Raw genomic sequence first — 16636 nt, forward strand, 5'->3', positions numbered from 1 at the left:
TAGGAGGAGCCTAGTAAAGCCATGGCGAAAGAAAACGGACCCCTCCCCTTCTGCAAGGCATTCTGGGAGTGGAATAATTCAGGGCGGGGCTTCCCTGCCTGTTTCACCCCCGTGGGCGAAGCGGCTCCGCTTTCCAAAGGTTCTTCTAATGTTTGTACAAGAATGAAGTCTCCTGAGAGACTAGCAAAAATTGCCAAAGCTGACTATATTTCAAGTCATCAAGGCGGGGGTTTTGGGTTTTAGTTTTCAATTAGCAATAATCACGCCTCGGTTACACCTCATGGGCCATGATATTGCCACTGCGCAAAGCTAAAGGTTTCCAGGTGCCCATGTTATTGATCCTCGTTAGGAGGAGCCTAGTAAAGCCATGGCGAAAGAAAACGGACCCCTCCCTTCTGCATGGCATTCTGGGAGTGGAATAATTCAGGCGGGGCTTCCTGCCTGTTTCACCCCCGTGAGCGAAGCGGCTCCGCTTTCCAAAGGTTTCTTCTAATGTTTGTACAAGAAATGAAGTCTCCTTAGAGACTAGCAAAAATTGCCAAAGCTGACTATATTTCAAGTCATCAAGGCGGGGTATTGGGTTTAGTTTTCAATTAGCAATAATCACGCCTCGGTTACACCTCATGGGCCATGATATTGCCACTGCGCAAAGCTAAAGGTTTCCAGGTGCCCATGTTATTGACCCTCGTTAGGAGGAGCCTAGGTAAAGCCATGGCGAAAGAAAACGGACCCCTCCCTTCTGCAAGGCATTCTGGGAGTGGAATAATTCAGGGCGGGGCTTCCCTGTCTGTTTCACCCCCGTGGGCGAAGCGGCTCCGCTTTCCAAAGGTTTCTTCTAATGTTTGTACAAGAAATGAAGTCTCCTGAGAGACTAGCAAAAATTGCCAAAGCTGACTATATTTCAAGTCATCAAGGCGGGGTATTGGGTTTAGTTTTCAATTAGCAATAATCACGCCTCGGTTACACCTCATGGGCCATGATATTGCCACTGCGCAAAGCTAAAGGTTTCCAGGTGCCCATGAAATTGACCCTCGTTAGGAGGAGCCTAGTAAAGCCATGGCGAAAGAAAACGGACCCTCCCTTCTGCAAGGCATTCTGGGAGTGGAATAATTCAGGGCGGGGCTTCCCTGCCTGTTTCACCCGCGTGGGAGAAGCGGCTCCGCTTTCCAAACGTTTCTTCTAATGTTTGTACAAGAAATGAAGTCTCCTGAGAGACTAGCAAAAATTGCCAAAGCTGACTATATTTCAAGTCATCAAGGCGGGGTTTTGGGTTAGTTTTCAATTAGCAATAATCACGCCTCGGTTTACACCTCATGGGCCATGATATTGCCACTGCGCAAAGCTAAGGTTTCCAGGTGCCCATGAAATTGACCCTCGTTAGGAGGAGCCTAGTAAAGCCATGGCGAAAGAAAACGGACCCCTCCCTTCTGCAAGGCATTCTGGGAGTGGAATAATTCAGGGCGGGGCTTCCCTGCCTGTTTCACCCGCGTGGGAGAAGCGGCTCCCGCTTTCCAAACGTTTCTTCTAATGTTTGTACAAGAAATGAAGTCTCCTGAGAGACTAGCAAAAATTGCCAAAGCTGACTATATTTCAAGTCATCAAGGCGGGGTATTGGGTTAGTTTTCAATTAGCAATAATCACGCCTCGGTTACTCCTCATGGGCCATGATATTGCCACTGCGCAAAGCTAACGGTTTCCAGGTGCCCATGAAATTGACCCTCGTTAGGAGGAGCCTAGTAAAGCCATGGCGAAAGAAAACGGACCCCTCCCTTCTGCAAGGCATTCTGGGAGTGGAATAATCAGGGCGGGGCTTCCCTGCCTGTTTCACCCCCGTGGGCGAAGCGGCTCCGCTTTCCAAAGGTTTCTTCTAATGTTTGTACAAGAAATGAAGTCTCCTGAGAGACTAGCAAAATTGCCAAAGCTGACTATATTTCAAGTCATCAAGGCGGGGTATTGGGTTTAGTTTTCAATTAGCAATAATCACGCCTCGGTTACACCTCATGGGCCATGATATTGCCACTGCGCAAAGCTAAAGGTTTCCAGGTGCCCATGAAATTGACCCTCGTTAGGAGGAGCCTAGTAAAGCCATGGCGAAAGAAAACGGACCCCTCCCTTCTGCAAGGCATTCTGAGAGTGGAATAATTCAGGGCGGGGCATCCCTGCCTGTTTCACCCCCGTGGGCGAAGCGGGCTCCGCTTTCCAAAGGTTTATTCTAATGTTTGTACAAGAAATGAAGTCTCCTGAGAGACTAGCAAAAATTGCCAAAGCTAACTATATTTCAAGTCATCAAGGCGGGGTATTGGTTTAGTTTTCAATTAGCAATAATCACGCATCGGTTACACCTCATGGGCCATGATATTGCCACTGCGCAAAGCTAAAGGTTTCCAGGTGCCCATGTTATTGACCCTCGTTAGGAGGAGCCTAGTAAAGCCATGGCGAAAGAAAACGGACCCCTCCCTTCTGCAAGGCATTCTGGGAGTGGAATAATTCAGGGGGGGGGCTTCCCTGCCTGTTTCACCCCCGTGGGCGAAGCGGCTCCGCTTTCCAAAGGTTTCTTCTAATGTTTGTACAAGAAATCAAGTCTCCTGAGAGACTAGCAAAAATTGCCAAAGCTGACTATATTTCAAGTCATCAAGGCGGGGTATTGGGTTTAGTTTTCAATTAGCAATAATCACGCCTCGGTTACACCTCATGGGCCATGATATTGCCACTGCGCAAAGCTAAAGGTTTCCAGGTGCTTAGTTATTGACCATCGTTAGGAGGAGCCTAGTAAAGCCATGGCGAAAGAAAACGGACCCCTCCCTTCTGCAAGGCATTCTGGGAGTGGAATAATTCAGGGCGGGGCTTCCCTGCCTGTTTCACCCCCGTGGGCGAAGCGACTCCGCTTTCCAAACGTTTCTTCTAATGTTTGTACAAGAAATGAAGTCTCCTGAGAGACTAGCAAAAATTGCCAAAGCTGACTATATTTCAAGTCATCAAGGCGGGGTATTGGGTTTAGTTTTCAATTAGCAATAATCACGCCTCGGTTACACCTCATGGGCCATGATATTGCCACTGCGCAAAGCTAAAGGTTTCCAGGTGCCCATGAAATTGACCCTCGTTAGGAGGAGCCTAGTAAAGCCATGGCGAAAGAAAACGGACCCCTCCCTTCTGCAAGGCATTCTGGGAGTGGAATAATTCAGAGCGGGGGCTTCCCTGCCTGTTTCACCCCCGTGGGCGAAGCGGCTCCGCTTTCCAAAGGTTTCTTCTAATGTTTGTACAAGAAATGAAGTCTCCTGAGAGACTAGCAAAATTGCCAAAGCTGACTATATTTCAAGTCATCAAGGCGGGGTATTGGGTTTAGTTTTCAATTAGCAATAATCACGCCTCGGTTACACCTCATGGGCCATGATATTGCCACTGCGCAAAGCTAAAGGTTTCCAGGTGCCCATGTTATTGACCCTCGTTAGGAGGAGCCTAGTAAAGCCATGGCGAAAGAAAACGGACCCCTCCCTTCTGCAAGGCATTCTGGGAGTGGAATAATTCAGGGCGGGGCTTCCTGCCTGTTTCACCCCCGTGAGCGAAGCGGCTCCGCTTTCCAAAGGTTTCTTCTAATGTTTGTACAAGAAATGAAGTCTCCTGAGAGACTAGCAAAAATTGCCAAAGCTGACTATATTTCAAGTCATCAAGGCGGGGTTTTGGGTTTAGTTTTCAATTAGCAATAATCACGCCTCGGGTTACACCTCATGGGCCATGATATTGCCACTGCGCAAAGCTAAAGGTTTCCAGGTGCCCATGAAATTGACCCTCGTTAGGAGGAGCCTAGTAAAGCCATGGCGAAAGAAAACGGACCCCTCCCTTCTGCAAGGCATTCTGGGAGTGGGAATAATTCAGGGCGGGGCTTCCCTGCCTGTTTCACCCCCGTGGGCGAAGCGGCTCCGCTTTCCAAAGGTTTCTTCTAATGTTTGTACAAGAAATGAAGTCTCCTGAGAGACTAGCAAAAATTGCCAAAGCTGACTATATTTCAAGTCATCAAGGCGGGGTATTGGGTTTAGTTTTCAATTAGCAATAATCACGCCTCGGTTACACCTCATGGGCCATGATATTGCCACTGCGCAAAGCTAAAGGTTTCCAGGTGCCATGAAATTGACCCTCGTTAGGAGGAGCCTAGTAAAGCCATGGCGAAAGAAAACGGACCCCTCCCTTCTGCAAGGCATTCTGGGAGTGGAATAATTCAGGGCGGGGCTTCCCTGCCTGTTTCACCCCCGTGGGCGAAGCGGCTCCGCTTTCCAAAGGTTTCTTCTAATGTTTGTACAAGAAATGAAGTCTCCTGAGAGACTAGCAAAAATTGCCAAAGCTGACTATATTTCAAGTCATCAAGGCGGGGTATTGGGTTTAGTTTTCAATTAGCAATAATCACGCCTCGGTTACACCTCATGGGCCATGATATTGCCACTGCGCAAAGCTAAAGGTTTCCAGGTGCCCATGAAATTGACCTTCGTTAGGAGGAGCCTAGTAAAGCGAAAGAAAACAGACCCCTCCCTTCTGCAAGGCATTCTGGGAGTGGAATAATTCAGGGCGGGGCTTCCCTGCCTGTTTCACCCCCGTGGGTGAAGCGGCTCCGCTTTCCAAAGGTTTCTTCTAATGTTTGTACAAGAAATGAAGTCTCCTGAGAGACTAGCAAAAATTGCCAAAGCTGACTATATTTCAAGTCATCAAGGCGGGGTATTGGGTTTTAGTTTTCAATTAGCAATAATAACGCCTCGGTTACTCCTCATGGGCCATGATATTGCCACTGCGCAAAGCTAACGGTTTCCAGGTGCCCATGAAATTGACCCTCGTTAGGAGGAGCCTAGGTAAAGCCATGGCGAAAGAAAACGGACCCCTCCCTTCTGCAAGGCATTCTGGGAGTGGAATAATCAGGGCGGGGCTTCCCTGCCTGTTTCACCCCCGTGGGCGAAGCGGCTCCGCTTTCCAAAGGTTTCTCCTAATGTTTGTACAAGAAATGAAGTCTCCTGAGAGACTAGCAAAAATTGCCAAAGCTGACTATATTTCAAGTCATCAAGGCGGGGTATTGGGTTTAGTTTTCAATTAGCAATAATCACGCCTCGGTTACACCTCATGGGCCATGATATTGCCACTGCGCAAAGCTAAAGGTTTCCAGGTGCCCATGAAATTGACCCTCGTTAGGAGGAGCCTAGTAAAGCCATGGCGAAAGAAAACGGACCCCTCCCTTCTGCAAGGCATTCTGGGAGTGGAATAATTCAGGGCGGGGGCTTCCCTGCCTGTTTCACCCCCGTGGGCGAAGCGGCTCCGCTTTCCAAAGGTTTCTTCTAATGTTTGTACAAGAAATGAAGTCTCCTGAGAGACTAGCAAAAATTGCCAAAGCTGACTATATTTCAAGTCATCAAGGCGGGGTATTGGGTTTAGTTTTCAATTAGCAATAATCACGCCTCGGTTACACCTTCATGGGCCATGATATTGCCACTGCGCAAAGCTAAAGGTTTCCAGGTGCCCATGAAATTGACCCTCGTTAGGAGGAGCCTAGTAAAGCCATGGCGAAAGAAAACGGACCCCTCCCTTCTGCAAGGCATTCTGGGAGTGGAATAATTCAGGGCGGGGCTTCCCTGCCTGTTTCACCCCCGTGGGCGAAGCGGCTCCGCTTTCCAAAGGTTTCTTCTAATGTTTGTACAAGAAATGAAGTCTCCTGAGAGACTAGCAAAAATTGCCAAAGCTGACTATATTTCAAGTCATCAAGGCGGGGTATTGGGTTTAGTTTTCAATTAGCAATAATCACGCCTCGGTTACAACTCATGGGCCATGATATTGCCACTGCGCAAAGCTAAAGGTTTCCAGGTGCCCATGTTATTGACCCTCGTTAGGAGGAGCCTAGTAAAGCCATGGCGAAAGAAAACGGGACCCCTCCCTTCTGCAAGGCATTCTGGGAGTGGAATAATTCAGGGCGGGGCTTCCCTGCCTGTTTCACCCCAGTGGGCGAAGCGGCTCCGCTTTCCAAAGGTTTCTTCTAATGTTTGTACAAGAAATGAAGTCTCCTGAGAGACTAGCAAAAATTGCCAAAGCTGACTATATTTCAAGTCATCAAGGCGGGGTATTGGGTTTAGTTTTCAATTAGCAATAATCACGCCTCGGTTACACTCATGGGCCATGATATTGCCACTGCGCAAAGCTAAAGGTTTCCAGGTGCCCATGTATTGACCCTCGTTAGGAGGAGCCTAGTAAAGCCATGGCGAAAGAAAACGGACCCCTCCCTTCTGCAAGGCATTCTGGGAGTGGAATAATTCAGGGCGGGGCTTCCCTGCCTGTTTCACCCCCGTGAGCGAAGCGGCTCCGCTTTCAAAGGGTTTCTTCTAATGTTTGTACAAGAAATGAAGTCTCCTGAGAGACTAGCAAAAATTGCCAAAGCTGACTATATTTCAAGTCATCAAGGCGGGGTTTTGGGTTTAGTTTTCAATTAGCAATAATCACGCCTCGGTTACACCTCATGGGCCATGATATTGCCACTGCGCAAAGCTAAAGGTTTCCAGGTGCCCATGAAATTGACCCTCGTTAGGAGGAGCCTAGTAAAGCCATGGCGAAAGAAAACGGACCCCTCCCTTCTGCAAGGCATTCTGGGAGTGGAATAATTCAGGGCGGGGCTTCCCTGCCTGTTTCACCCCCGTGGGCGAAGCGGCTCCGCTTTCCAAAGGTTTCTTCTAATGTTTGTACAAGAAATGAAGTCTCCTGAGAGACTAGCAAAAATTGCGAAAGCTGACTATATTTCAAGTCATCAAGGTGCGGGTATTGGGTTTAGTTTTCATTTAGCAATAATCATGCCTCGGTTACACCTCATGGGCCATGATATTGCCACTGCGCAAAGCTAAAGGTTTCCAGGTGCCCATGAAATTGACCTTCGTTAGGAGGAGCCTAGTAAAGCGAAAGAAAACAGACCCCTCCCTTCTGCAAGGCATTCTGGGAGTGGAATAATTCAGGGCGGGGCTTCCCTGCCTGTTTCACCCCCGCGGGTGAAGCGGCTCCGCTTTCCAAAGGTTTCTTCTAATGTTTGTACAAGAAATGAAGTCTCCTGAGAGACTAGCAAAAATTGCCAAAGCTGACTATATTTCAAGTCATCAAGGCGGGGTATTGGGTTTAGTTTTCAATTAGCAATAATCACGCCTCGGTTACTCCTCATGGGCCATGATATTGCCACTGCGCAAAGCTAACGGTTTCCAGGTGCCCATGAAATTGACCCTCGTTAGGAGGAGCCTAGTAAAGCCATGGCGAAAGAAAACGGACCCCTCCCTTCTGCAAGGCATTCTGGGAGTGGAATAATTCAGGGCGGGGCTTTCCCTGCCTGTTTCACCCCCGTGGGCGAAGCGGCTCCGCTTTCCAAAGGTTTCTTCTAATGTTTGTACAAGAAATGAAGTCTCCTGAGAGACTAGCAAAAATTGCCAAAGCTGACTATATTTCAAGTCATCAAGGCGGGGTATTGGGTTTAGTTTTTCAATTAGCAATAATCACGCCTCGGTTACACCTCATGGGCCATGATATTGCCACTGCGCAAAGCTAAAGGTTTCCAGGTGCCCATGAAATTGACCCTCGTTAGGAGGAGCCTAGTAAAGCCATGGCGAAAGAAAACGGACCCCTCCCTTCTGCAAGGCATTCTGAGAGTGGAATAATTCAGGGCGGGGCTTCCCTGCCTGTTTCACCCCCGTGGGCGAAGCGGCTCCGCTTTCCAAAGGTTTCTTCTAATGTTTGTACAAGAAATGAAGTCTCCTGAGAGACTAGCAAAAATTGCCAAAGCTGACTATATTTCAAGTCATCAAGGCGGGGTATTGGGTTTAGTTTTCAATTAGCAATAATCACGCCTTGGTTACACCTCATGGGCCATGATATTGCCACTGCGCAAAGCTAAAGGTTTCCAGGTGCCCATGTTATTGACCCTCGTTAGGAGGAGCCTAGTAAAACAATGGCGAAAGAAAACGGACCCCTCCCTTCTGCAAGGCATTCTGGGAGTGGAATAATTCAGGGCGGGGGCTTCCCTGCCTGTTTCACCCGCGTGGGAGAAGCGGCTCCGCTTTCCAAACGTTTCTTCTAATGTTTGTACAAGAAATGAAGTCTCCTGAGAGACTAGCAAAAATTGCCAAAGCTGAATATATTTCAAGTCATCAAGGCGGGGTATTGGGTTTAGTTTTCAATTAGCAATAATCACGCCTCGGTTACACCTCATGGGCCATGATATTGCCACTGCGCAAAGCTAAAGGTTTCCAGGTGCCCATGTTATTGACCCTCGTTAGGAGGAGCCTAGTAAAGCCATGGCGAAAGAAAACGGACCCCTCCCTTCTGCAAGGCATTCTGGGAGTGGAATAATTCAGGGCGGGGCTTCCCTGCCTGTTTCACCCCCGTGGGCGAAGCGGCTCCGCTTTCCAAAGGTTTCTTCTAATGTTTGTACAAGAAATGAAGTCTCCTGAGAGACTAGCAAAAATTGCCAAAGCTGACTATATTTCAAGTCATCAAGGCGGGGTATTGGGTTTAGTTTTCAATTAGCAATAATCACGCCTCGGTTACACCTCATGGGCCATGATATTGCCACTGCGCAAAGCTAAAGGTTTCCAGGTGCCCATGTTATTGACCCTCGTTAGGAGGAGCCTAGTAAAGCCATGGCGAAAGAAAACGGACCCCTCCCTTCTGCAAGGCATTCTGGGAGTGGAATAATTCAGGCGGGGCTTCCCTGCCTGTTTCACCCCCGTGAGCGAAGCGGCTCCGCTTTCCAAAGGTTTCTTCTAATGTTTGTACAAGAAATGAAGTCTCCTGAGAGACTAGCAAAAATTGCCAAAGCTGACTATATTTCAAGTCATCAAGGCGGGGTTTTGGGTTTAGTTTTCAATTAGCAATAATCACGCCTCGGTTACACCTCATGGGCCATGATATTGCCACTGCGCAAAGCTAAAGGTTTCCAGGTGCCCATGAAATTGACCCTCGTTAGGAGGAGCCTAGTAAAGCCATGGCGAAAGAAAACGGACCCCTCCCTTCTGCAAGGCATTCTGGGAGTGGAATAATTCAGGGCGGGGCTTCCCTGCCTGTTTCACCCCCGTGGGCGAAGCGGCTCCGCTTTCCAAACGTTTCTTCTAATGTTTGTACAAGAAATGAAGTCTCCTGAGAGACTAGCAAAAATTGCCAAAGCTGACTATATTTCAAGTCATCAAGGCGGGGTATTGGGTTTAGTTTTCAATTAGCAATAATCACGCCTCGGTTACACCTCATGGGCCATGATATTGCCACTGCGCAAAGCTAAAGGTTTCCAGGTGCCCATGAAATTGACCCTCGTTAGGAGGAGCCTAGTAAAGCCATGGCGAAAGAAAACGGACCCCTCCCTTCTGCAAGGCATTCTGGGAGTGGAATAATTCAGGGCGGGGCTTCCCTGCCTGTTTCACCCCGCGTGGGAGAAGCGGCTCCGCTTTCCAAACGTTTCTTCTAATGTTTGTACAAGAAATGAAGTCTCCTGAGAGACTAGCAAAAATTGCCAAAGCTGACTATATTTCAAGTCATCAAGGCGGGGTATTGGGTTTAGTTTTCAATTAGCAATAATCACGCCTCGGTTACACCTCATGGGCCATGATATTGCCACTGCGCAAAGCTAAAGGTTTCCAGGTGCCCATGTTATTGACCCTCATTAGGAGGAGCCTAGTAAAGCCATGGCGAAAGAAAACGGACCCCTCCCTTCTGCAAGGCATTCTGGGAGTGGAATAATTCAGGGCGGGGCTTCCCTGCCTGTTTCACACCCCGTGGGCGAAGCGGCTCTGCTTTCCAAAGGTTTCTTCTAATGTTTGTACAAGAAATGAAGTCTCCTGAGAGACTAGCAAAAATTGCCAAAGCTGACTATATTTCAAGTCATCAAGGCGGGGTATTGGGTTTAGTTTTCATTTAGCAATAATCATGCCTCGGTTACACCTCATGGGCCATGATATTGCCACTGCGCAAAGCTAAAGGTTTCCAGGTGCCCATGAAATTGACCTTCGTTAGGAGGAGCCTAGTAAAGCGAAAGAAAACAGACCCCTCCCTTCTGCAAGGCATTCTGGGAGTGGAATAATTCAGGGCGGGGCTTCCCTGCCTGTTTCACCCCCGCGGGTGAAGCGGCTCCGCTTTCCAAAGGTTTCTTCTAATGTTTGTACAAGAAATGAAGTCTCCTGAGAGACTAGCAAAAATTGCCAAAGCTGACTATATTTCAAGTCATCAAGGCGGGGTATTGGGTTTAGTTTTCAATTAGCAATAATCACGCCTCGGTTACACCTCATGGGCCATGATATTGCCACTGCGCAAAGCTAAAGGTTTCCAGGTGCCCATGAAATTGACCCTCGTTAGGAGGAGCCTAGTAAAGCCATGGCGAAAGAAAACGGACCCCTCCCTTCTGCAAGGCATTCTGGGAGTGGAATAATTCAGGGCGGGGCTTCCCTGCCTGTTTCACCCCCGTGGGCGAAGCGGCTCCGCTTTCCAAAGGTTTCTTCTAATGTTTGTACAAGAAATGAAGTCTCCTGAGAGACTAGCAAAAATTGCCAAAGCTGACTATATTTCAAGTCATCAAGGCGGGGTATTGGGTTTAGTTTTCAATTAGCAATAATCACGCCTCGGTTACACCTCATGGGCCATGATATTGCCACTGCGCAAAGCTAAAGGTTTCCAGGGTGCCCATGAAATTGACCCTCGTTAGGAGGAGCCTAGTAAAGCCATGGCGAAAGAAAACGGACCCCTCCCTTCTGCAAGGCATTCTGGGAGTGGAATAATTCAGGGCGGGGCTTCCCTGCCTGTTTCACCCCCGTGGGCGAAGCGGCTCCGCTTTCCAAAGGTTTCTTCTAATGTTTGTACAAGAAATGAAGTCTCCTGAGAGACTAGCAAAAATTGCCAAAGCTGACTATATTTCAAGTCATCAAGGCGGGTATTGGGTTTAGTTTCAATTAGCAATAATCACGCCTCGGTTACACCTCATGGGCCATGATATTGCCACTGCGCAAAGCTAAAGGTTTCCAGGTGCCCATGTTATTGACCCTCGTTAGGAGGAGCCTAGTAAAGCCATGGCGAAAGAAAACGGACCCCTCCCTTCTGCAAGGCATTCTGGGAGTGGAATAATTCAGGGCGGGGCTTCCCTGCCTGTTTCACCCCCGTGGGCGAAGCGGCTCCGCTTTCCAAAGGTTTCTTCTAATGTTTGTACAAGAAATGAAGTCTCCTGAGAGACTAGCAAAAATTGCCAAAGCTGACTATATTTCAAGTCATCAAGGCGGGGTATTGGGTTTAGTTTTCAATTAGCAATAATCACGCCTCGGTTACACCTCATGGGCCATGATATTGCCACTGCGCAAAGCTAAAGGTTTCCAGGTGCCCATGAAATTGACCCTCGTTAGGAGGAGCCTAGTAAAAGCCATGGCGAAAGAAAACGGACCCCCTCCCTTCTGCAAGGCATTCTGGGAGTGGAATAATTCAGGGCGGGGGCTTCCCTGCCTGTTTCACCCCCGTGGGCGAAGCGGCTCCGCTTTCCAAACGTTTCTTCTAATGTTTGTACAAGAAATGAAGTCTCCTGAGAGACTAGCAAAAATTGCCAAAGCTGACTATATTTCAAGTCATCAAGGCGGGGTTTTGGGTTTAGTTTTCAATTAGCAATAATCACGCCTCGGTTACACCTCATGGGCCATGATATTGCCACTGCGCAAAGCTAAAGGTTTCCAGGTGCCCATGTTATTGACCCTCGTTAGGAGGAGCCTAGTAAAGCCATGGCGAAAGAAAACGGACCCCTCCCTTCTGCAAGGCATTCTGGGAGTGGAATAATTCAGGGCGGGGCTTCCCTGCCTGTTTCACCCCCGTGGGCGAAGCGGCTCCGCTTTCCAAAGGTTTCTTCTAATGTTTGTACAAGAAATGAAGTCTCCTGAGAGACTAGCAAAAATTGCCAAAGCTGACTATATTTCAAGTCATCAAGGCGGGGTATTGGGTTTAGTTTTCAATTAGCAATAATCACGCCTCGGTTACACCTCATGGGCCATGATATTGCCACTGCGCAAAGCTAAAGGTTTCCAGGTGCCCATGAAATTGACCCTCGTTAGGAGGAGCCTAGTAAAGCCATGGCGAAAGAAAACGGACCCCTCCCTTCTGCAAGGCATTCTGGGAGTGGAATAATTCAGGGCGGGGCTTCCCTGCCTGTTTCACCCCCGTGGGCGAAGCGGCTCCGCTTTCCAAAGGTTTCTTCTAATGTTTGTACAAGAAATGAAGTCTCCTGAGAGACCTAGCAAAAATTGCCAAAGCTGACTATATTTCAAGTCATCAAGGCGGGGTTTTGGGTTTAGTTTTCAATTAGCAATAATCACGCCTCGGTTACACCTCATGGGCCATGATATTGCCACTGCGCAAAGCTAAAGGTTTCCAGGTGCCCATGTTATTGACCCTCGTTAGGAGGAGCCTAGTAAAGCCATGGCGAAAGAAAACGGACCCCTCCCTTCTGCAAGGCATTCTGGAGTGGAATAATTCAGGGCGGGCTTCCCTGCCTGTTTCACCCCGTGAGCGAAGCGGCTCCGCTTTCCAAAGGTTTCTTCTAATGTTTGTACAAGAAATGAAGTCTCCTGAGAGACTAGCAAAAATTGCCAAAGCTGACTATATTTCAAGTCATCAAGGCGGGGTATTGGGTTTAGTTTTCAATTAGCAATAATCACGCCTCGGTTACACCTCATGGGCCATGATATTGCCACTGCGCAAAGCTAAAGGTTTCCAGGTGCCCATGTTATTGACCCTCGTTAGGAGGAGCCTAGTAAGCCATGGCGAAAGAAAACGGACCCCTCCCTTCTGCAAGGCATTCTGGGAGTGGAATAATTCAGGGCGGGGCTTCCCTGTCTGTTTCACCCCCGTGGGCGAAGCGGCTCCGCTTTCCAAAGGTTTCTTCTAATGTTTGTACAAGAAATGAAGTCTCCTGAGAGACTAGCAAAAATTGCCAAAGCTGACTATATTTCAAGTCATCAAGGCGGGGTATTGGGTTTAGTTTTCAATTAGCAATAATCACGGCCTCGGTTACACCTCATGGGCCATGATATTGCCACTGCGCAAAGCTAAAGGTTTCCAGGTGCCCATGAAATTGACCCTCGTTAGGAGGAGCCTAGTAAAGCCATGGCGAAAGAAAACGGACCCCTCCCTTCTGCAAGGCATTCTGGGAGTGGAATAATTCAGGGCGGGGCTTCCCTGCCTGTTTCACCCGCGTGGGAGAAGCGGCTCCGCTTTCCAAACGTTTCTTCTAATGTTTGTACAAGAAATGAAGTCTCCTGAGAGACTAGCAAAAATTGCCAAAGCTGACTATATTTCAAGTCATCAAGGCGGGGTATTGGGTTTAGTTTTCAATTAGCAATAATCACGCCTCGGTTACACCTCATGGGCCATGATATTGCCACTGCGCAAAGCTAAAGGTTTCCAGGTGCCCATGTTATTGACCCTCATTAGGAGGAGCCTAGTAAAGCCATGGCGAAAGAAAACGGACCCCTCCCTTCTGCAAGGCATTCTGGGAGTGGAATAATTCAGGGCGGGGCTTCCCTGCCTGTTTCACCCCCGTGGGCGAAGCGGCTCCGCTTTCCAAACGTTTCTTCTAATGTTTGTACAAGAAATGAAGTCTCCTGAGAGACTAGCAAAAATTGCCAAAGCTGACTATATTTCAAGTCATCAAGGCGGGGTATTGGGTTTAGTTTTCATTTAGCAATAATCATGCCTCGGTTACACCTCATGGGCCATGATATTGCCACTGCGCAAAGCTAAAGGTTTCCAGGTGCCCATGAAATTGACCTTCGTTAGGAGGAGCCTAGTAAAGCGAAAGAAAACAGACCCCTCCCTTCTGCAAGGCATTCTGGGAGTGGAATAATTCAGGGCGGGGCTTCCCTGCCTGTTTCACCCCCGCGGGTGAAGCGGCTCCGCTTTCCAAAGGTTTTTTCTAATGTTTGTACAAGAAATGAAGTCTCCTGAGAGACTAGCAAAAATTGCCAAAGCTGACTATATTTCAAGTCATCAAGGCGGGTATTGGGTTTAGTTTTCAATTAGCAATAATCACGCCTCGGTTACTCCTCATGGGCCCATGATATTGCCACTGCGCAAAGCTAACGGTTTCCAGTGCCCATGAAATTGACCCTCGTTAGGAGGAGCCTAGTAAAGCCATGGCGAAAGAAAACGGACCCCTCCCTTCTGCAAGGCATTCTGGGAGTGGAATAATTCAGGGCGGGGCTTCCCTGCCTGTTTCACCCCCGTGGGCGAAGCGGCTCCGCTTTCCAAAGGTTTCTTCTAATGTTTGTACAAGAAATGAAGTCTCCTGAGAGACTAGCAAAAATTGCCAAAGCTGACTATATTTCAAGTCATCAAGGCGGGGTATTGGGTTTAGTTTTCAATTAGCAATAATCACGCCTCGGTTACACCTCATGGGCCATGATATTGCCACTGCGCAAAGCTAAAGGTTTCCAGGTGCCCATGAAATTGACCCTCGTTAGGAGGAGCCTAGTAAAGCCATGGCGAAAGAAAACGGACCCCTCCCTTCTGCAAGGCATTCTGAGAGTGGAATAATTCAGGGCGGGGCATCCCTGCCTGTTTCACCCCCCGTGGGCGAAGCGGCTCCGCTTTCCAAAGGTTTATTCTAATGTTTGTACAAGAAATGAAGTCTCCTGAGAGACTAGCAAAAATTGCCAAAGCTAACTATATTTCAAGTCATCAAGGCGGGGTATTGGGTTTAGTTTTCAATTAGCAATAATCACGCATCGGTTACACCTCATGGGCCATGATATTGCCACTGCGCAAAGCTAAAGGTTTCCAGGTGCCCATGTTATTGACCCTCGTTAGGAGGAGCCTAGTAAAGCCATGGCGAAAGAAAACGGACCCCTCCCTTCTGCAAGGCATTCTGGGAGTGGAATAATTCAGGGGGGGGGGCTTCCCTGCCTGTTTCACCCCCGTGGGCGAAGCGGCTCCGCTTTCCAAAGGTTTCTTCTAATGTTTGTACAAGAAATCAAGTCTCCTGAGAGACTAGCAAAAATTGCCAAAGCTGACTATATTTCAAGTCATCAAGGCGGGGTATTGGGTTTAGTTTTCATTAGCAATAATCACGCCTCGGTTACACCTCATGGGCCATGATATTGCCACTGCGCAAAGCTAAAGGTTTCCAGGTGCTTAGTTATTGACCATCGTTAGGAGGAGCCTAGTAAAGCCATGGCGAAAGAAAACGGACCCCCTCCCTTCTGCAAGGCATTCTGGAGTGGAATAATTCAGGGCGGGGCTTCCCTGCCTGTTTCACCCCCGTGGGCGAAGCGACTCCGCTTTCCAAACGTTTCTTCTAATGTTTGTACAAGAAATGAAGTCTCCTGAGAGACTAGCAAAAATTGCCAAAGCTGACTATATTTCAAGTCATCAAGGCGGGGTATTGGGTTTAGTTTTCAATTAGCAATAATCACGCCTCGGTTACACCTCATGGGCCATGATATTGCCACTGCGCAAAGCTAAAGGTTTCCAGGTGCCCATGAAATTGACCCTCGTTAGGAGGAGCCTAGTAAAGCCATGGCGAAAGAAAACGGACCCCTCCCTTCTGCAAGGCATTCTGGGAGTGGAATAATTCAGAGCGGGGCTTCCCTGCCTGTTTCACCCCCGTGGGCGAAGCGGCTCCGCTTTCCAAAGGTTTCTTCTAATGTTTGTACAAGAAATGAAGTCTCCTGAGAGACTAGCAAAAATTGCCAAAGCTGACTATATTTCAAGTCATCAAGGCGGGGTATTGGGTTTAGTTTTCAATTAGCAATAATCACGCCTCGGTTACACCTCATGGGCCATGATATTGCCACTGCGCAAAGCTAAAGGTTTCCAGGTGCCCATGTTATTGACCCTCGTTAGGAGGAGCCTAGTAAAGCCATGGCGAAAGAAAACGGACCCCTCCCTTCTGCAAGGCATTCTGGGAGTGGAATAATTCAGGGCGGGGCTTCCTGCCTGTTTCACCCCCGTGAGCGAAGCGGCTCCGCTTTCCAAGGTTTCTTCTAATGTTTGTACAAGAAATGAAGTCTCCTGAGAGACTAGCAAAAATTGCCAAAGCTGACTATATTTCAAGTCATCAAGGCGGGGTTTTGGGTTTAGTTTTCAATTAGCAATAATCACGCCTCGGTTACACCTCATGGGCCATGATATTGCCACTGCGCAAAGCTAAAGGTTTCCAGGTGCCCATGAAATTGACCCTCGTTAGGAGGAGCCTAGTAAAGCCATGGCGAAAGAAAACGGACCCCTCCCTTCTGCAAGGCATTCTGGGAGTGGAATAATTCAGGGCGGGGCTTCCCTGCCTGTTTCACCCCCGTGGGCGAAGCGGCTCCGCTTTCCAAAGGTTTCTTCTAATGTTTGTACAAGAAATGAAGTCTCCTGAGAGACTAGCAAAAATTGCCAAAGCTGACTATATTTCAAGTCATCAAGGCGGGGTATTGGGTTTAGTTTCAATTAGCAATAATCACGCCTCGGTTACACCTCATGGGCCATGATATTGCCACTGCGCAAAGCTAAAGGTTTCCAGGTGCCCATGAAATTGACCCTCGTTAGGAGGAGCCTAGTAAAGCCATGGCGAAAGAAAACGGACCCCTCCCTTCTGCAAGGCATTCTGGGAGTGGAATAATTCAGGGCGGGGCTTCCCTGCCTG

The 16636-nt window shown here is 48.4% G+C and overlaps 48 non-coding genes across 48 annotated transcripts; all 48 read right to left on the reverse strand.

The window, feature by feature from the left end:
- Window positions 1-168: 168 nt before the first annotated feature.
- LOC142205161 (U4 spliceosomal RNA) lies at window positions 169-311 on the reverse strand. The gene has a single exon (XR_012716191.1). It is a non-coding gene; the product is annotated as a U4 spliceosomal RNA (small nuclear RNA).
- A 202-nt stretch (window positions 312-513) lies between these two features.
- On the reverse strand, window positions 514-654 carry LOC142205365 (U4 spliceosomal RNA). Its single transcript, XR_012716377.1, has one exon. It is a non-coding gene; the product is annotated as a U4 spliceosomal RNA (small nuclear RNA).
- Window positions 655-859: 205 nt separating this feature from the next.
- On the reverse strand, window positions 860-1000 carry LOC142205617 (U4 spliceosomal RNA). The gene has a single exon (XR_012716598.1). It is a non-coding gene; the product is annotated as a U4 spliceosomal RNA (small nuclear RNA).
- Window positions 1001-1203: 203 nt separating this feature from the next.
- Window positions 1204-1344, reverse strand: LOC142205898 (U4 spliceosomal RNA). The gene has a single exon (XR_012716852.1). It is a non-coding gene; the product is annotated as a U4 spliceosomal RNA (small nuclear RNA).
- A 204-nt stretch (window positions 1345-1548) lies between these two features.
- Window positions 1549-1688, reverse strand: LOC142205230 (U4 spliceosomal RNA). The gene has a single exon (XR_012716257.1). It is a non-coding gene; the product is annotated as a U4 spliceosomal RNA (small nuclear RNA).
- A 203-nt stretch (window positions 1689-1891) lies between these two features.
- On the reverse strand, window positions 1892-2031 carry LOC142205252 (U4 spliceosomal RNA). Its single transcript, XR_012716277.1, has one exon. It is a non-coding gene; the product is annotated as a U4 spliceosomal RNA (small nuclear RNA).
- A 205-nt stretch (window positions 2032-2236) lies between these two features.
- Window positions 2237-2376, reverse strand: LOC142205310 (U4 spliceosomal RNA). The gene has a single exon (XR_012716332.1). It is a non-coding gene; the product is annotated as a U4 spliceosomal RNA (small nuclear RNA).
- Window positions 2377-2581: 205 nt separating this feature from the next.
- LOC142205618 (U4 spliceosomal RNA) lies at window positions 2582-2722 on the reverse strand. Its single transcript, XR_012716599.1, has one exon. It is a non-coding gene; the product is annotated as a U4 spliceosomal RNA (small nuclear RNA).
- A 203-nt stretch (window positions 2723-2925) lies between these two features.
- LOC142205619 (U4 spliceosomal RNA) lies at window positions 2926-3066 on the reverse strand. Its single transcript, XR_012716600.1, has one exon. It is a non-coding gene; the product is annotated as a U4 spliceosomal RNA (small nuclear RNA).
- A 205-nt stretch (window positions 3067-3271) lies between these two features.
- LOC142205253 (U4 spliceosomal RNA) lies at window positions 3272-3411 on the reverse strand. Its single transcript, XR_012716278.1, has one exon. It is a non-coding gene; the product is annotated as a U4 spliceosomal RNA (small nuclear RNA).
- A 203-nt stretch (window positions 3412-3614) lies between these two features.
- LOC142205172 (U4 spliceosomal RNA) lies at window positions 3615-3756 on the reverse strand. The gene has a single exon (XR_012716202.1). It is a non-coding gene; the product is annotated as a U4 spliceosomal RNA (small nuclear RNA).
- Window positions 3757-3961: 205 nt separating this feature from the next.
- LOC142205620 (U4 spliceosomal RNA) lies at window positions 3962-4102 on the reverse strand. The gene has a single exon (XR_012716601.1). It is a non-coding gene; the product is annotated as a U4 spliceosomal RNA (small nuclear RNA).
- A 203-nt stretch (window positions 4103-4305) lies between these two features.
- On the reverse strand, window positions 4306-4446 carry LOC142205621 (U4 spliceosomal RNA). The gene has a single exon (XR_012716602.1). It is a non-coding gene; the product is annotated as a U4 spliceosomal RNA (small nuclear RNA).
- A 198-nt stretch (window positions 4447-4644) lies between these two features.
- Window positions 4645-4786, reverse strand: LOC142205312 (U4 spliceosomal RNA). Its single transcript, XR_012716333.1, has one exon. It is a non-coding gene; the product is annotated as a U4 spliceosomal RNA (small nuclear RNA).
- Window positions 4787-4990: 204 nt separating this feature from the next.
- LOC142205622 (U4 spliceosomal RNA) lies at window positions 4991-5131 on the reverse strand. The gene has a single exon (XR_012716603.1). It is a non-coding gene; the product is annotated as a U4 spliceosomal RNA (small nuclear RNA).
- Window positions 5132-5336: 205 nt separating this feature from the next.
- LOC142205250 (U4 spliceosomal RNA) lies at window positions 5337-5478 on the reverse strand. Its single transcript, XR_012716275.1, has one exon. It is a non-coding gene; the product is annotated as a U4 spliceosomal RNA (small nuclear RNA).
- A 204-nt stretch (window positions 5479-5682) lies between these two features.
- On the reverse strand, window positions 5683-5823 carry LOC142205257 (U4 spliceosomal RNA). Its single transcript, XR_012716282.1, has one exon. It is a non-coding gene; the product is annotated as a U4 spliceosomal RNA (small nuclear RNA).
- Window positions 5824-6028: 205 nt separating this feature from the next.
- On the reverse strand, window positions 6029-6168 carry LOC142205309 (U4 spliceosomal RNA). The gene has a single exon (XR_012716331.1). It is a non-coding gene; the product is annotated as a U4 spliceosomal RNA (small nuclear RNA).
- A 203-nt stretch (window positions 6169-6371) lies between these two features.
- LOC142205781 (U4 spliceosomal RNA) lies at window positions 6372-6512 on the reverse strand. The gene has a single exon (XR_012716742.1). It is a non-coding gene; the product is annotated as a U4 spliceosomal RNA (small nuclear RNA).
- Window positions 6513-6716: 204 nt separating this feature from the next.
- On the reverse strand, window positions 6717-6858 carry LOC142205323 (U4 spliceosomal RNA). The gene has a single exon (XR_012716344.1). It is a non-coding gene; the product is annotated as a U4 spliceosomal RNA (small nuclear RNA).
- Window positions 6859-7056: 198 nt separating this feature from the next.
- LOC142205870 (U4 spliceosomal RNA) lies at window positions 7057-7197 on the reverse strand. The gene has a single exon (XR_012716826.1). It is a non-coding gene; the product is annotated as a U4 spliceosomal RNA (small nuclear RNA).
- A 205-nt stretch (window positions 7198-7402) lies between these two features.
- On the reverse strand, window positions 7403-7544 carry LOC142205224 (U4 spliceosomal RNA). The gene has a single exon (XR_012716251.1). It is a non-coding gene; the product is annotated as a U4 spliceosomal RNA (small nuclear RNA).
- Window positions 7545-7748: 204 nt separating this feature from the next.
- LOC142205153 (U4 spliceosomal RNA) lies at window positions 7749-7889 on the reverse strand. The gene has a single exon (XR_012716183.1). It is a non-coding gene; the product is annotated as a U4 spliceosomal RNA (small nuclear RNA).
- A 205-nt stretch (window positions 7890-8094) lies between these two features.
- Window positions 8095-8235, reverse strand: LOC142205186 (U4 spliceosomal RNA). The gene has a single exon (XR_012716216.1). It is a non-coding gene; the product is annotated as a U4 spliceosomal RNA (small nuclear RNA).
- A 204-nt stretch (window positions 8236-8439) lies between these two features.
- On the reverse strand, window positions 8440-8580 carry LOC142205624 (U4 spliceosomal RNA). Its single transcript, XR_012716604.1, has one exon. It is a non-coding gene; the product is annotated as a U4 spliceosomal RNA (small nuclear RNA).
- Window positions 8581-8783: 203 nt separating this feature from the next.
- LOC142205782 (U4 spliceosomal RNA) lies at window positions 8784-8924 on the reverse strand. Its single transcript, XR_012716743.1, has one exon. It is a non-coding gene; the product is annotated as a U4 spliceosomal RNA (small nuclear RNA).
- Window positions 8925-9128: 204 nt separating this feature from the next.
- Window positions 9129-9269, reverse strand: LOC142205625 (U4 spliceosomal RNA). Its single transcript, XR_012716605.1, has one exon. It is a non-coding gene; the product is annotated as a U4 spliceosomal RNA (small nuclear RNA).
- Window positions 9270-9474: 205 nt separating this feature from the next.
- LOC142205626 (U4 spliceosomal RNA) lies at window positions 9475-9615 on the reverse strand. The gene has a single exon (XR_012716606.1). It is a non-coding gene; the product is annotated as a U4 spliceosomal RNA (small nuclear RNA).
- Window positions 9616-9820: 205 nt separating this feature from the next.
- On the reverse strand, window positions 9821-9961 carry LOC142205928 (U4 spliceosomal RNA). The gene has a single exon (XR_012716881.1). It is a non-coding gene; the product is annotated as a U4 spliceosomal RNA (small nuclear RNA).
- A 198-nt stretch (window positions 9962-10159) lies between these two features.
- LOC142205627 (U4 spliceosomal RNA) lies at window positions 10160-10300 on the reverse strand. Its single transcript, XR_012716607.1, has one exon. It is a non-coding gene; the product is annotated as a U4 spliceosomal RNA (small nuclear RNA).
- Window positions 10301-10504: 204 nt separating this feature from the next.
- LOC142205628 (U4 spliceosomal RNA) lies at window positions 10505-10645 on the reverse strand. Its single transcript, XR_012716608.1, has one exon. It is a non-coding gene; the product is annotated as a U4 spliceosomal RNA (small nuclear RNA).
- Window positions 10646-10850: 205 nt separating this feature from the next.
- LOC142205222 (U4 spliceosomal RNA) lies at window positions 10851-10989 on the reverse strand. The gene has a single exon (XR_012716249.1). It is a non-coding gene; the product is annotated as a U4 spliceosomal RNA (small nuclear RNA).
- A 204-nt stretch (window positions 10990-11193) lies between these two features.
- Window positions 11194-11334, reverse strand: LOC142205629 (U4 spliceosomal RNA). Its single transcript, XR_012716609.1, has one exon. It is a non-coding gene; the product is annotated as a U4 spliceosomal RNA (small nuclear RNA).
- A 207-nt stretch (window positions 11335-11541) lies between these two features.
- LOC142205783 (U4 spliceosomal RNA) lies at window positions 11542-11682 on the reverse strand. Its single transcript, XR_012716744.1, has one exon. It is a non-coding gene; the product is annotated as a U4 spliceosomal RNA (small nuclear RNA).
- Window positions 11683-11886: 204 nt separating this feature from the next.
- On the reverse strand, window positions 11887-12027 carry LOC142205630 (U4 spliceosomal RNA). The gene has a single exon (XR_012716610.1). It is a non-coding gene; the product is annotated as a U4 spliceosomal RNA (small nuclear RNA).
- Window positions 12028-12231: 204 nt separating this feature from the next.
- On the reverse strand, window positions 12232-12373 carry LOC142205225 (U4 spliceosomal RNA). Its single transcript, XR_012716252.1, has one exon. It is a non-coding gene; the product is annotated as a U4 spliceosomal RNA (small nuclear RNA).
- Window positions 12374-12574: 201 nt separating this feature from the next.
- On the reverse strand, window positions 12575-12715 carry LOC142205631 (U4 spliceosomal RNA). The gene has a single exon (XR_012716611.1). It is a non-coding gene; the product is annotated as a U4 spliceosomal RNA (small nuclear RNA).
- Window positions 12716-12918: 203 nt separating this feature from the next.
- On the reverse strand, window positions 12919-13060 carry LOC142205256 (U4 spliceosomal RNA). The gene has a single exon (XR_012716281.1). It is a non-coding gene; the product is annotated as a U4 spliceosomal RNA (small nuclear RNA).
- Window positions 13061-13264: 204 nt separating this feature from the next.
- LOC142205632 (U4 spliceosomal RNA) lies at window positions 13265-13405 on the reverse strand. Its single transcript, XR_012716612.1, has one exon. It is a non-coding gene; the product is annotated as a U4 spliceosomal RNA (small nuclear RNA).
- A 204-nt stretch (window positions 13406-13609) lies between these two features.
- Window positions 13610-13750, reverse strand: LOC142205930 (U4 spliceosomal RNA). Its single transcript, XR_012716882.1, has one exon. It is a non-coding gene; the product is annotated as a U4 spliceosomal RNA (small nuclear RNA).
- A 198-nt stretch (window positions 13751-13948) lies between these two features.
- On the reverse strand, window positions 13949-14089 carry LOC142205272 (U4 spliceosomal RNA). The gene has a single exon (XR_012716296.1). It is a non-coding gene; the product is annotated as a U4 spliceosomal RNA (small nuclear RNA).
- Window positions 14090-14292: 203 nt separating this feature from the next.
- On the reverse strand, window positions 14293-14433 carry LOC142205633 (U4 spliceosomal RNA). Its single transcript, XR_012716613.1, has one exon. It is a non-coding gene; the product is annotated as a U4 spliceosomal RNA (small nuclear RNA).
- Window positions 14434-14638: 205 nt separating this feature from the next.
- On the reverse strand, window positions 14639-14779 carry LOC142205241 (U4 spliceosomal RNA). Its single transcript, XR_012716267.1, has one exon. It is a non-coding gene; the product is annotated as a U4 spliceosomal RNA (small nuclear RNA).
- Window positions 14780-14985: 206 nt separating this feature from the next.
- Window positions 14986-15125, reverse strand: LOC142205294 (U4 spliceosomal RNA). Its single transcript, XR_012716317.1, has one exon. It is a non-coding gene; the product is annotated as a U4 spliceosomal RNA (small nuclear RNA).
- Window positions 15126-15328: 203 nt separating this feature from the next.
- On the reverse strand, window positions 15329-15469 carry LOC142205635 (U4 spliceosomal RNA). Its single transcript, XR_012716614.1, has one exon. It is a non-coding gene; the product is annotated as a U4 spliceosomal RNA (small nuclear RNA).
- Window positions 15470-15673: 204 nt separating this feature from the next.
- Window positions 15674-15814, reverse strand: LOC142205636 (U4 spliceosomal RNA). The gene has a single exon (XR_012716615.1). It is a non-coding gene; the product is annotated as a U4 spliceosomal RNA (small nuclear RNA).
- A 202-nt stretch (window positions 15815-16016) lies between these two features.
- On the reverse strand, window positions 16017-16157 carry LOC142205784 (U4 spliceosomal RNA). Its single transcript, XR_012716745.1, has one exon. It is a non-coding gene; the product is annotated as a U4 spliceosomal RNA (small nuclear RNA).
- Window positions 16158-16361: 204 nt separating this feature from the next.
- Window positions 16362-16501, reverse strand: LOC142205266 (U4 spliceosomal RNA). The gene has a single exon (XR_012716290.1). It is a non-coding gene; the product is annotated as a U4 spliceosomal RNA (small nuclear RNA).
- Window positions 16502-16636: the final 135 nt, after the last annotated feature.

This window comes from Leptodactylus fuscus, chromosome 5 (genome assembly GCF_031893055.1).
Source record: "Leptodactylus fuscus isolate aLepFus1 chromosome 5, aLepFus1.hap2, whole genome shotgun sequence".
Lineage (NCBI taxonomy): Eukaryota > Metazoa > Chordata > Amphibia > Anura > Leptodactylidae > Leptodactylus > Leptodactylus fuscus.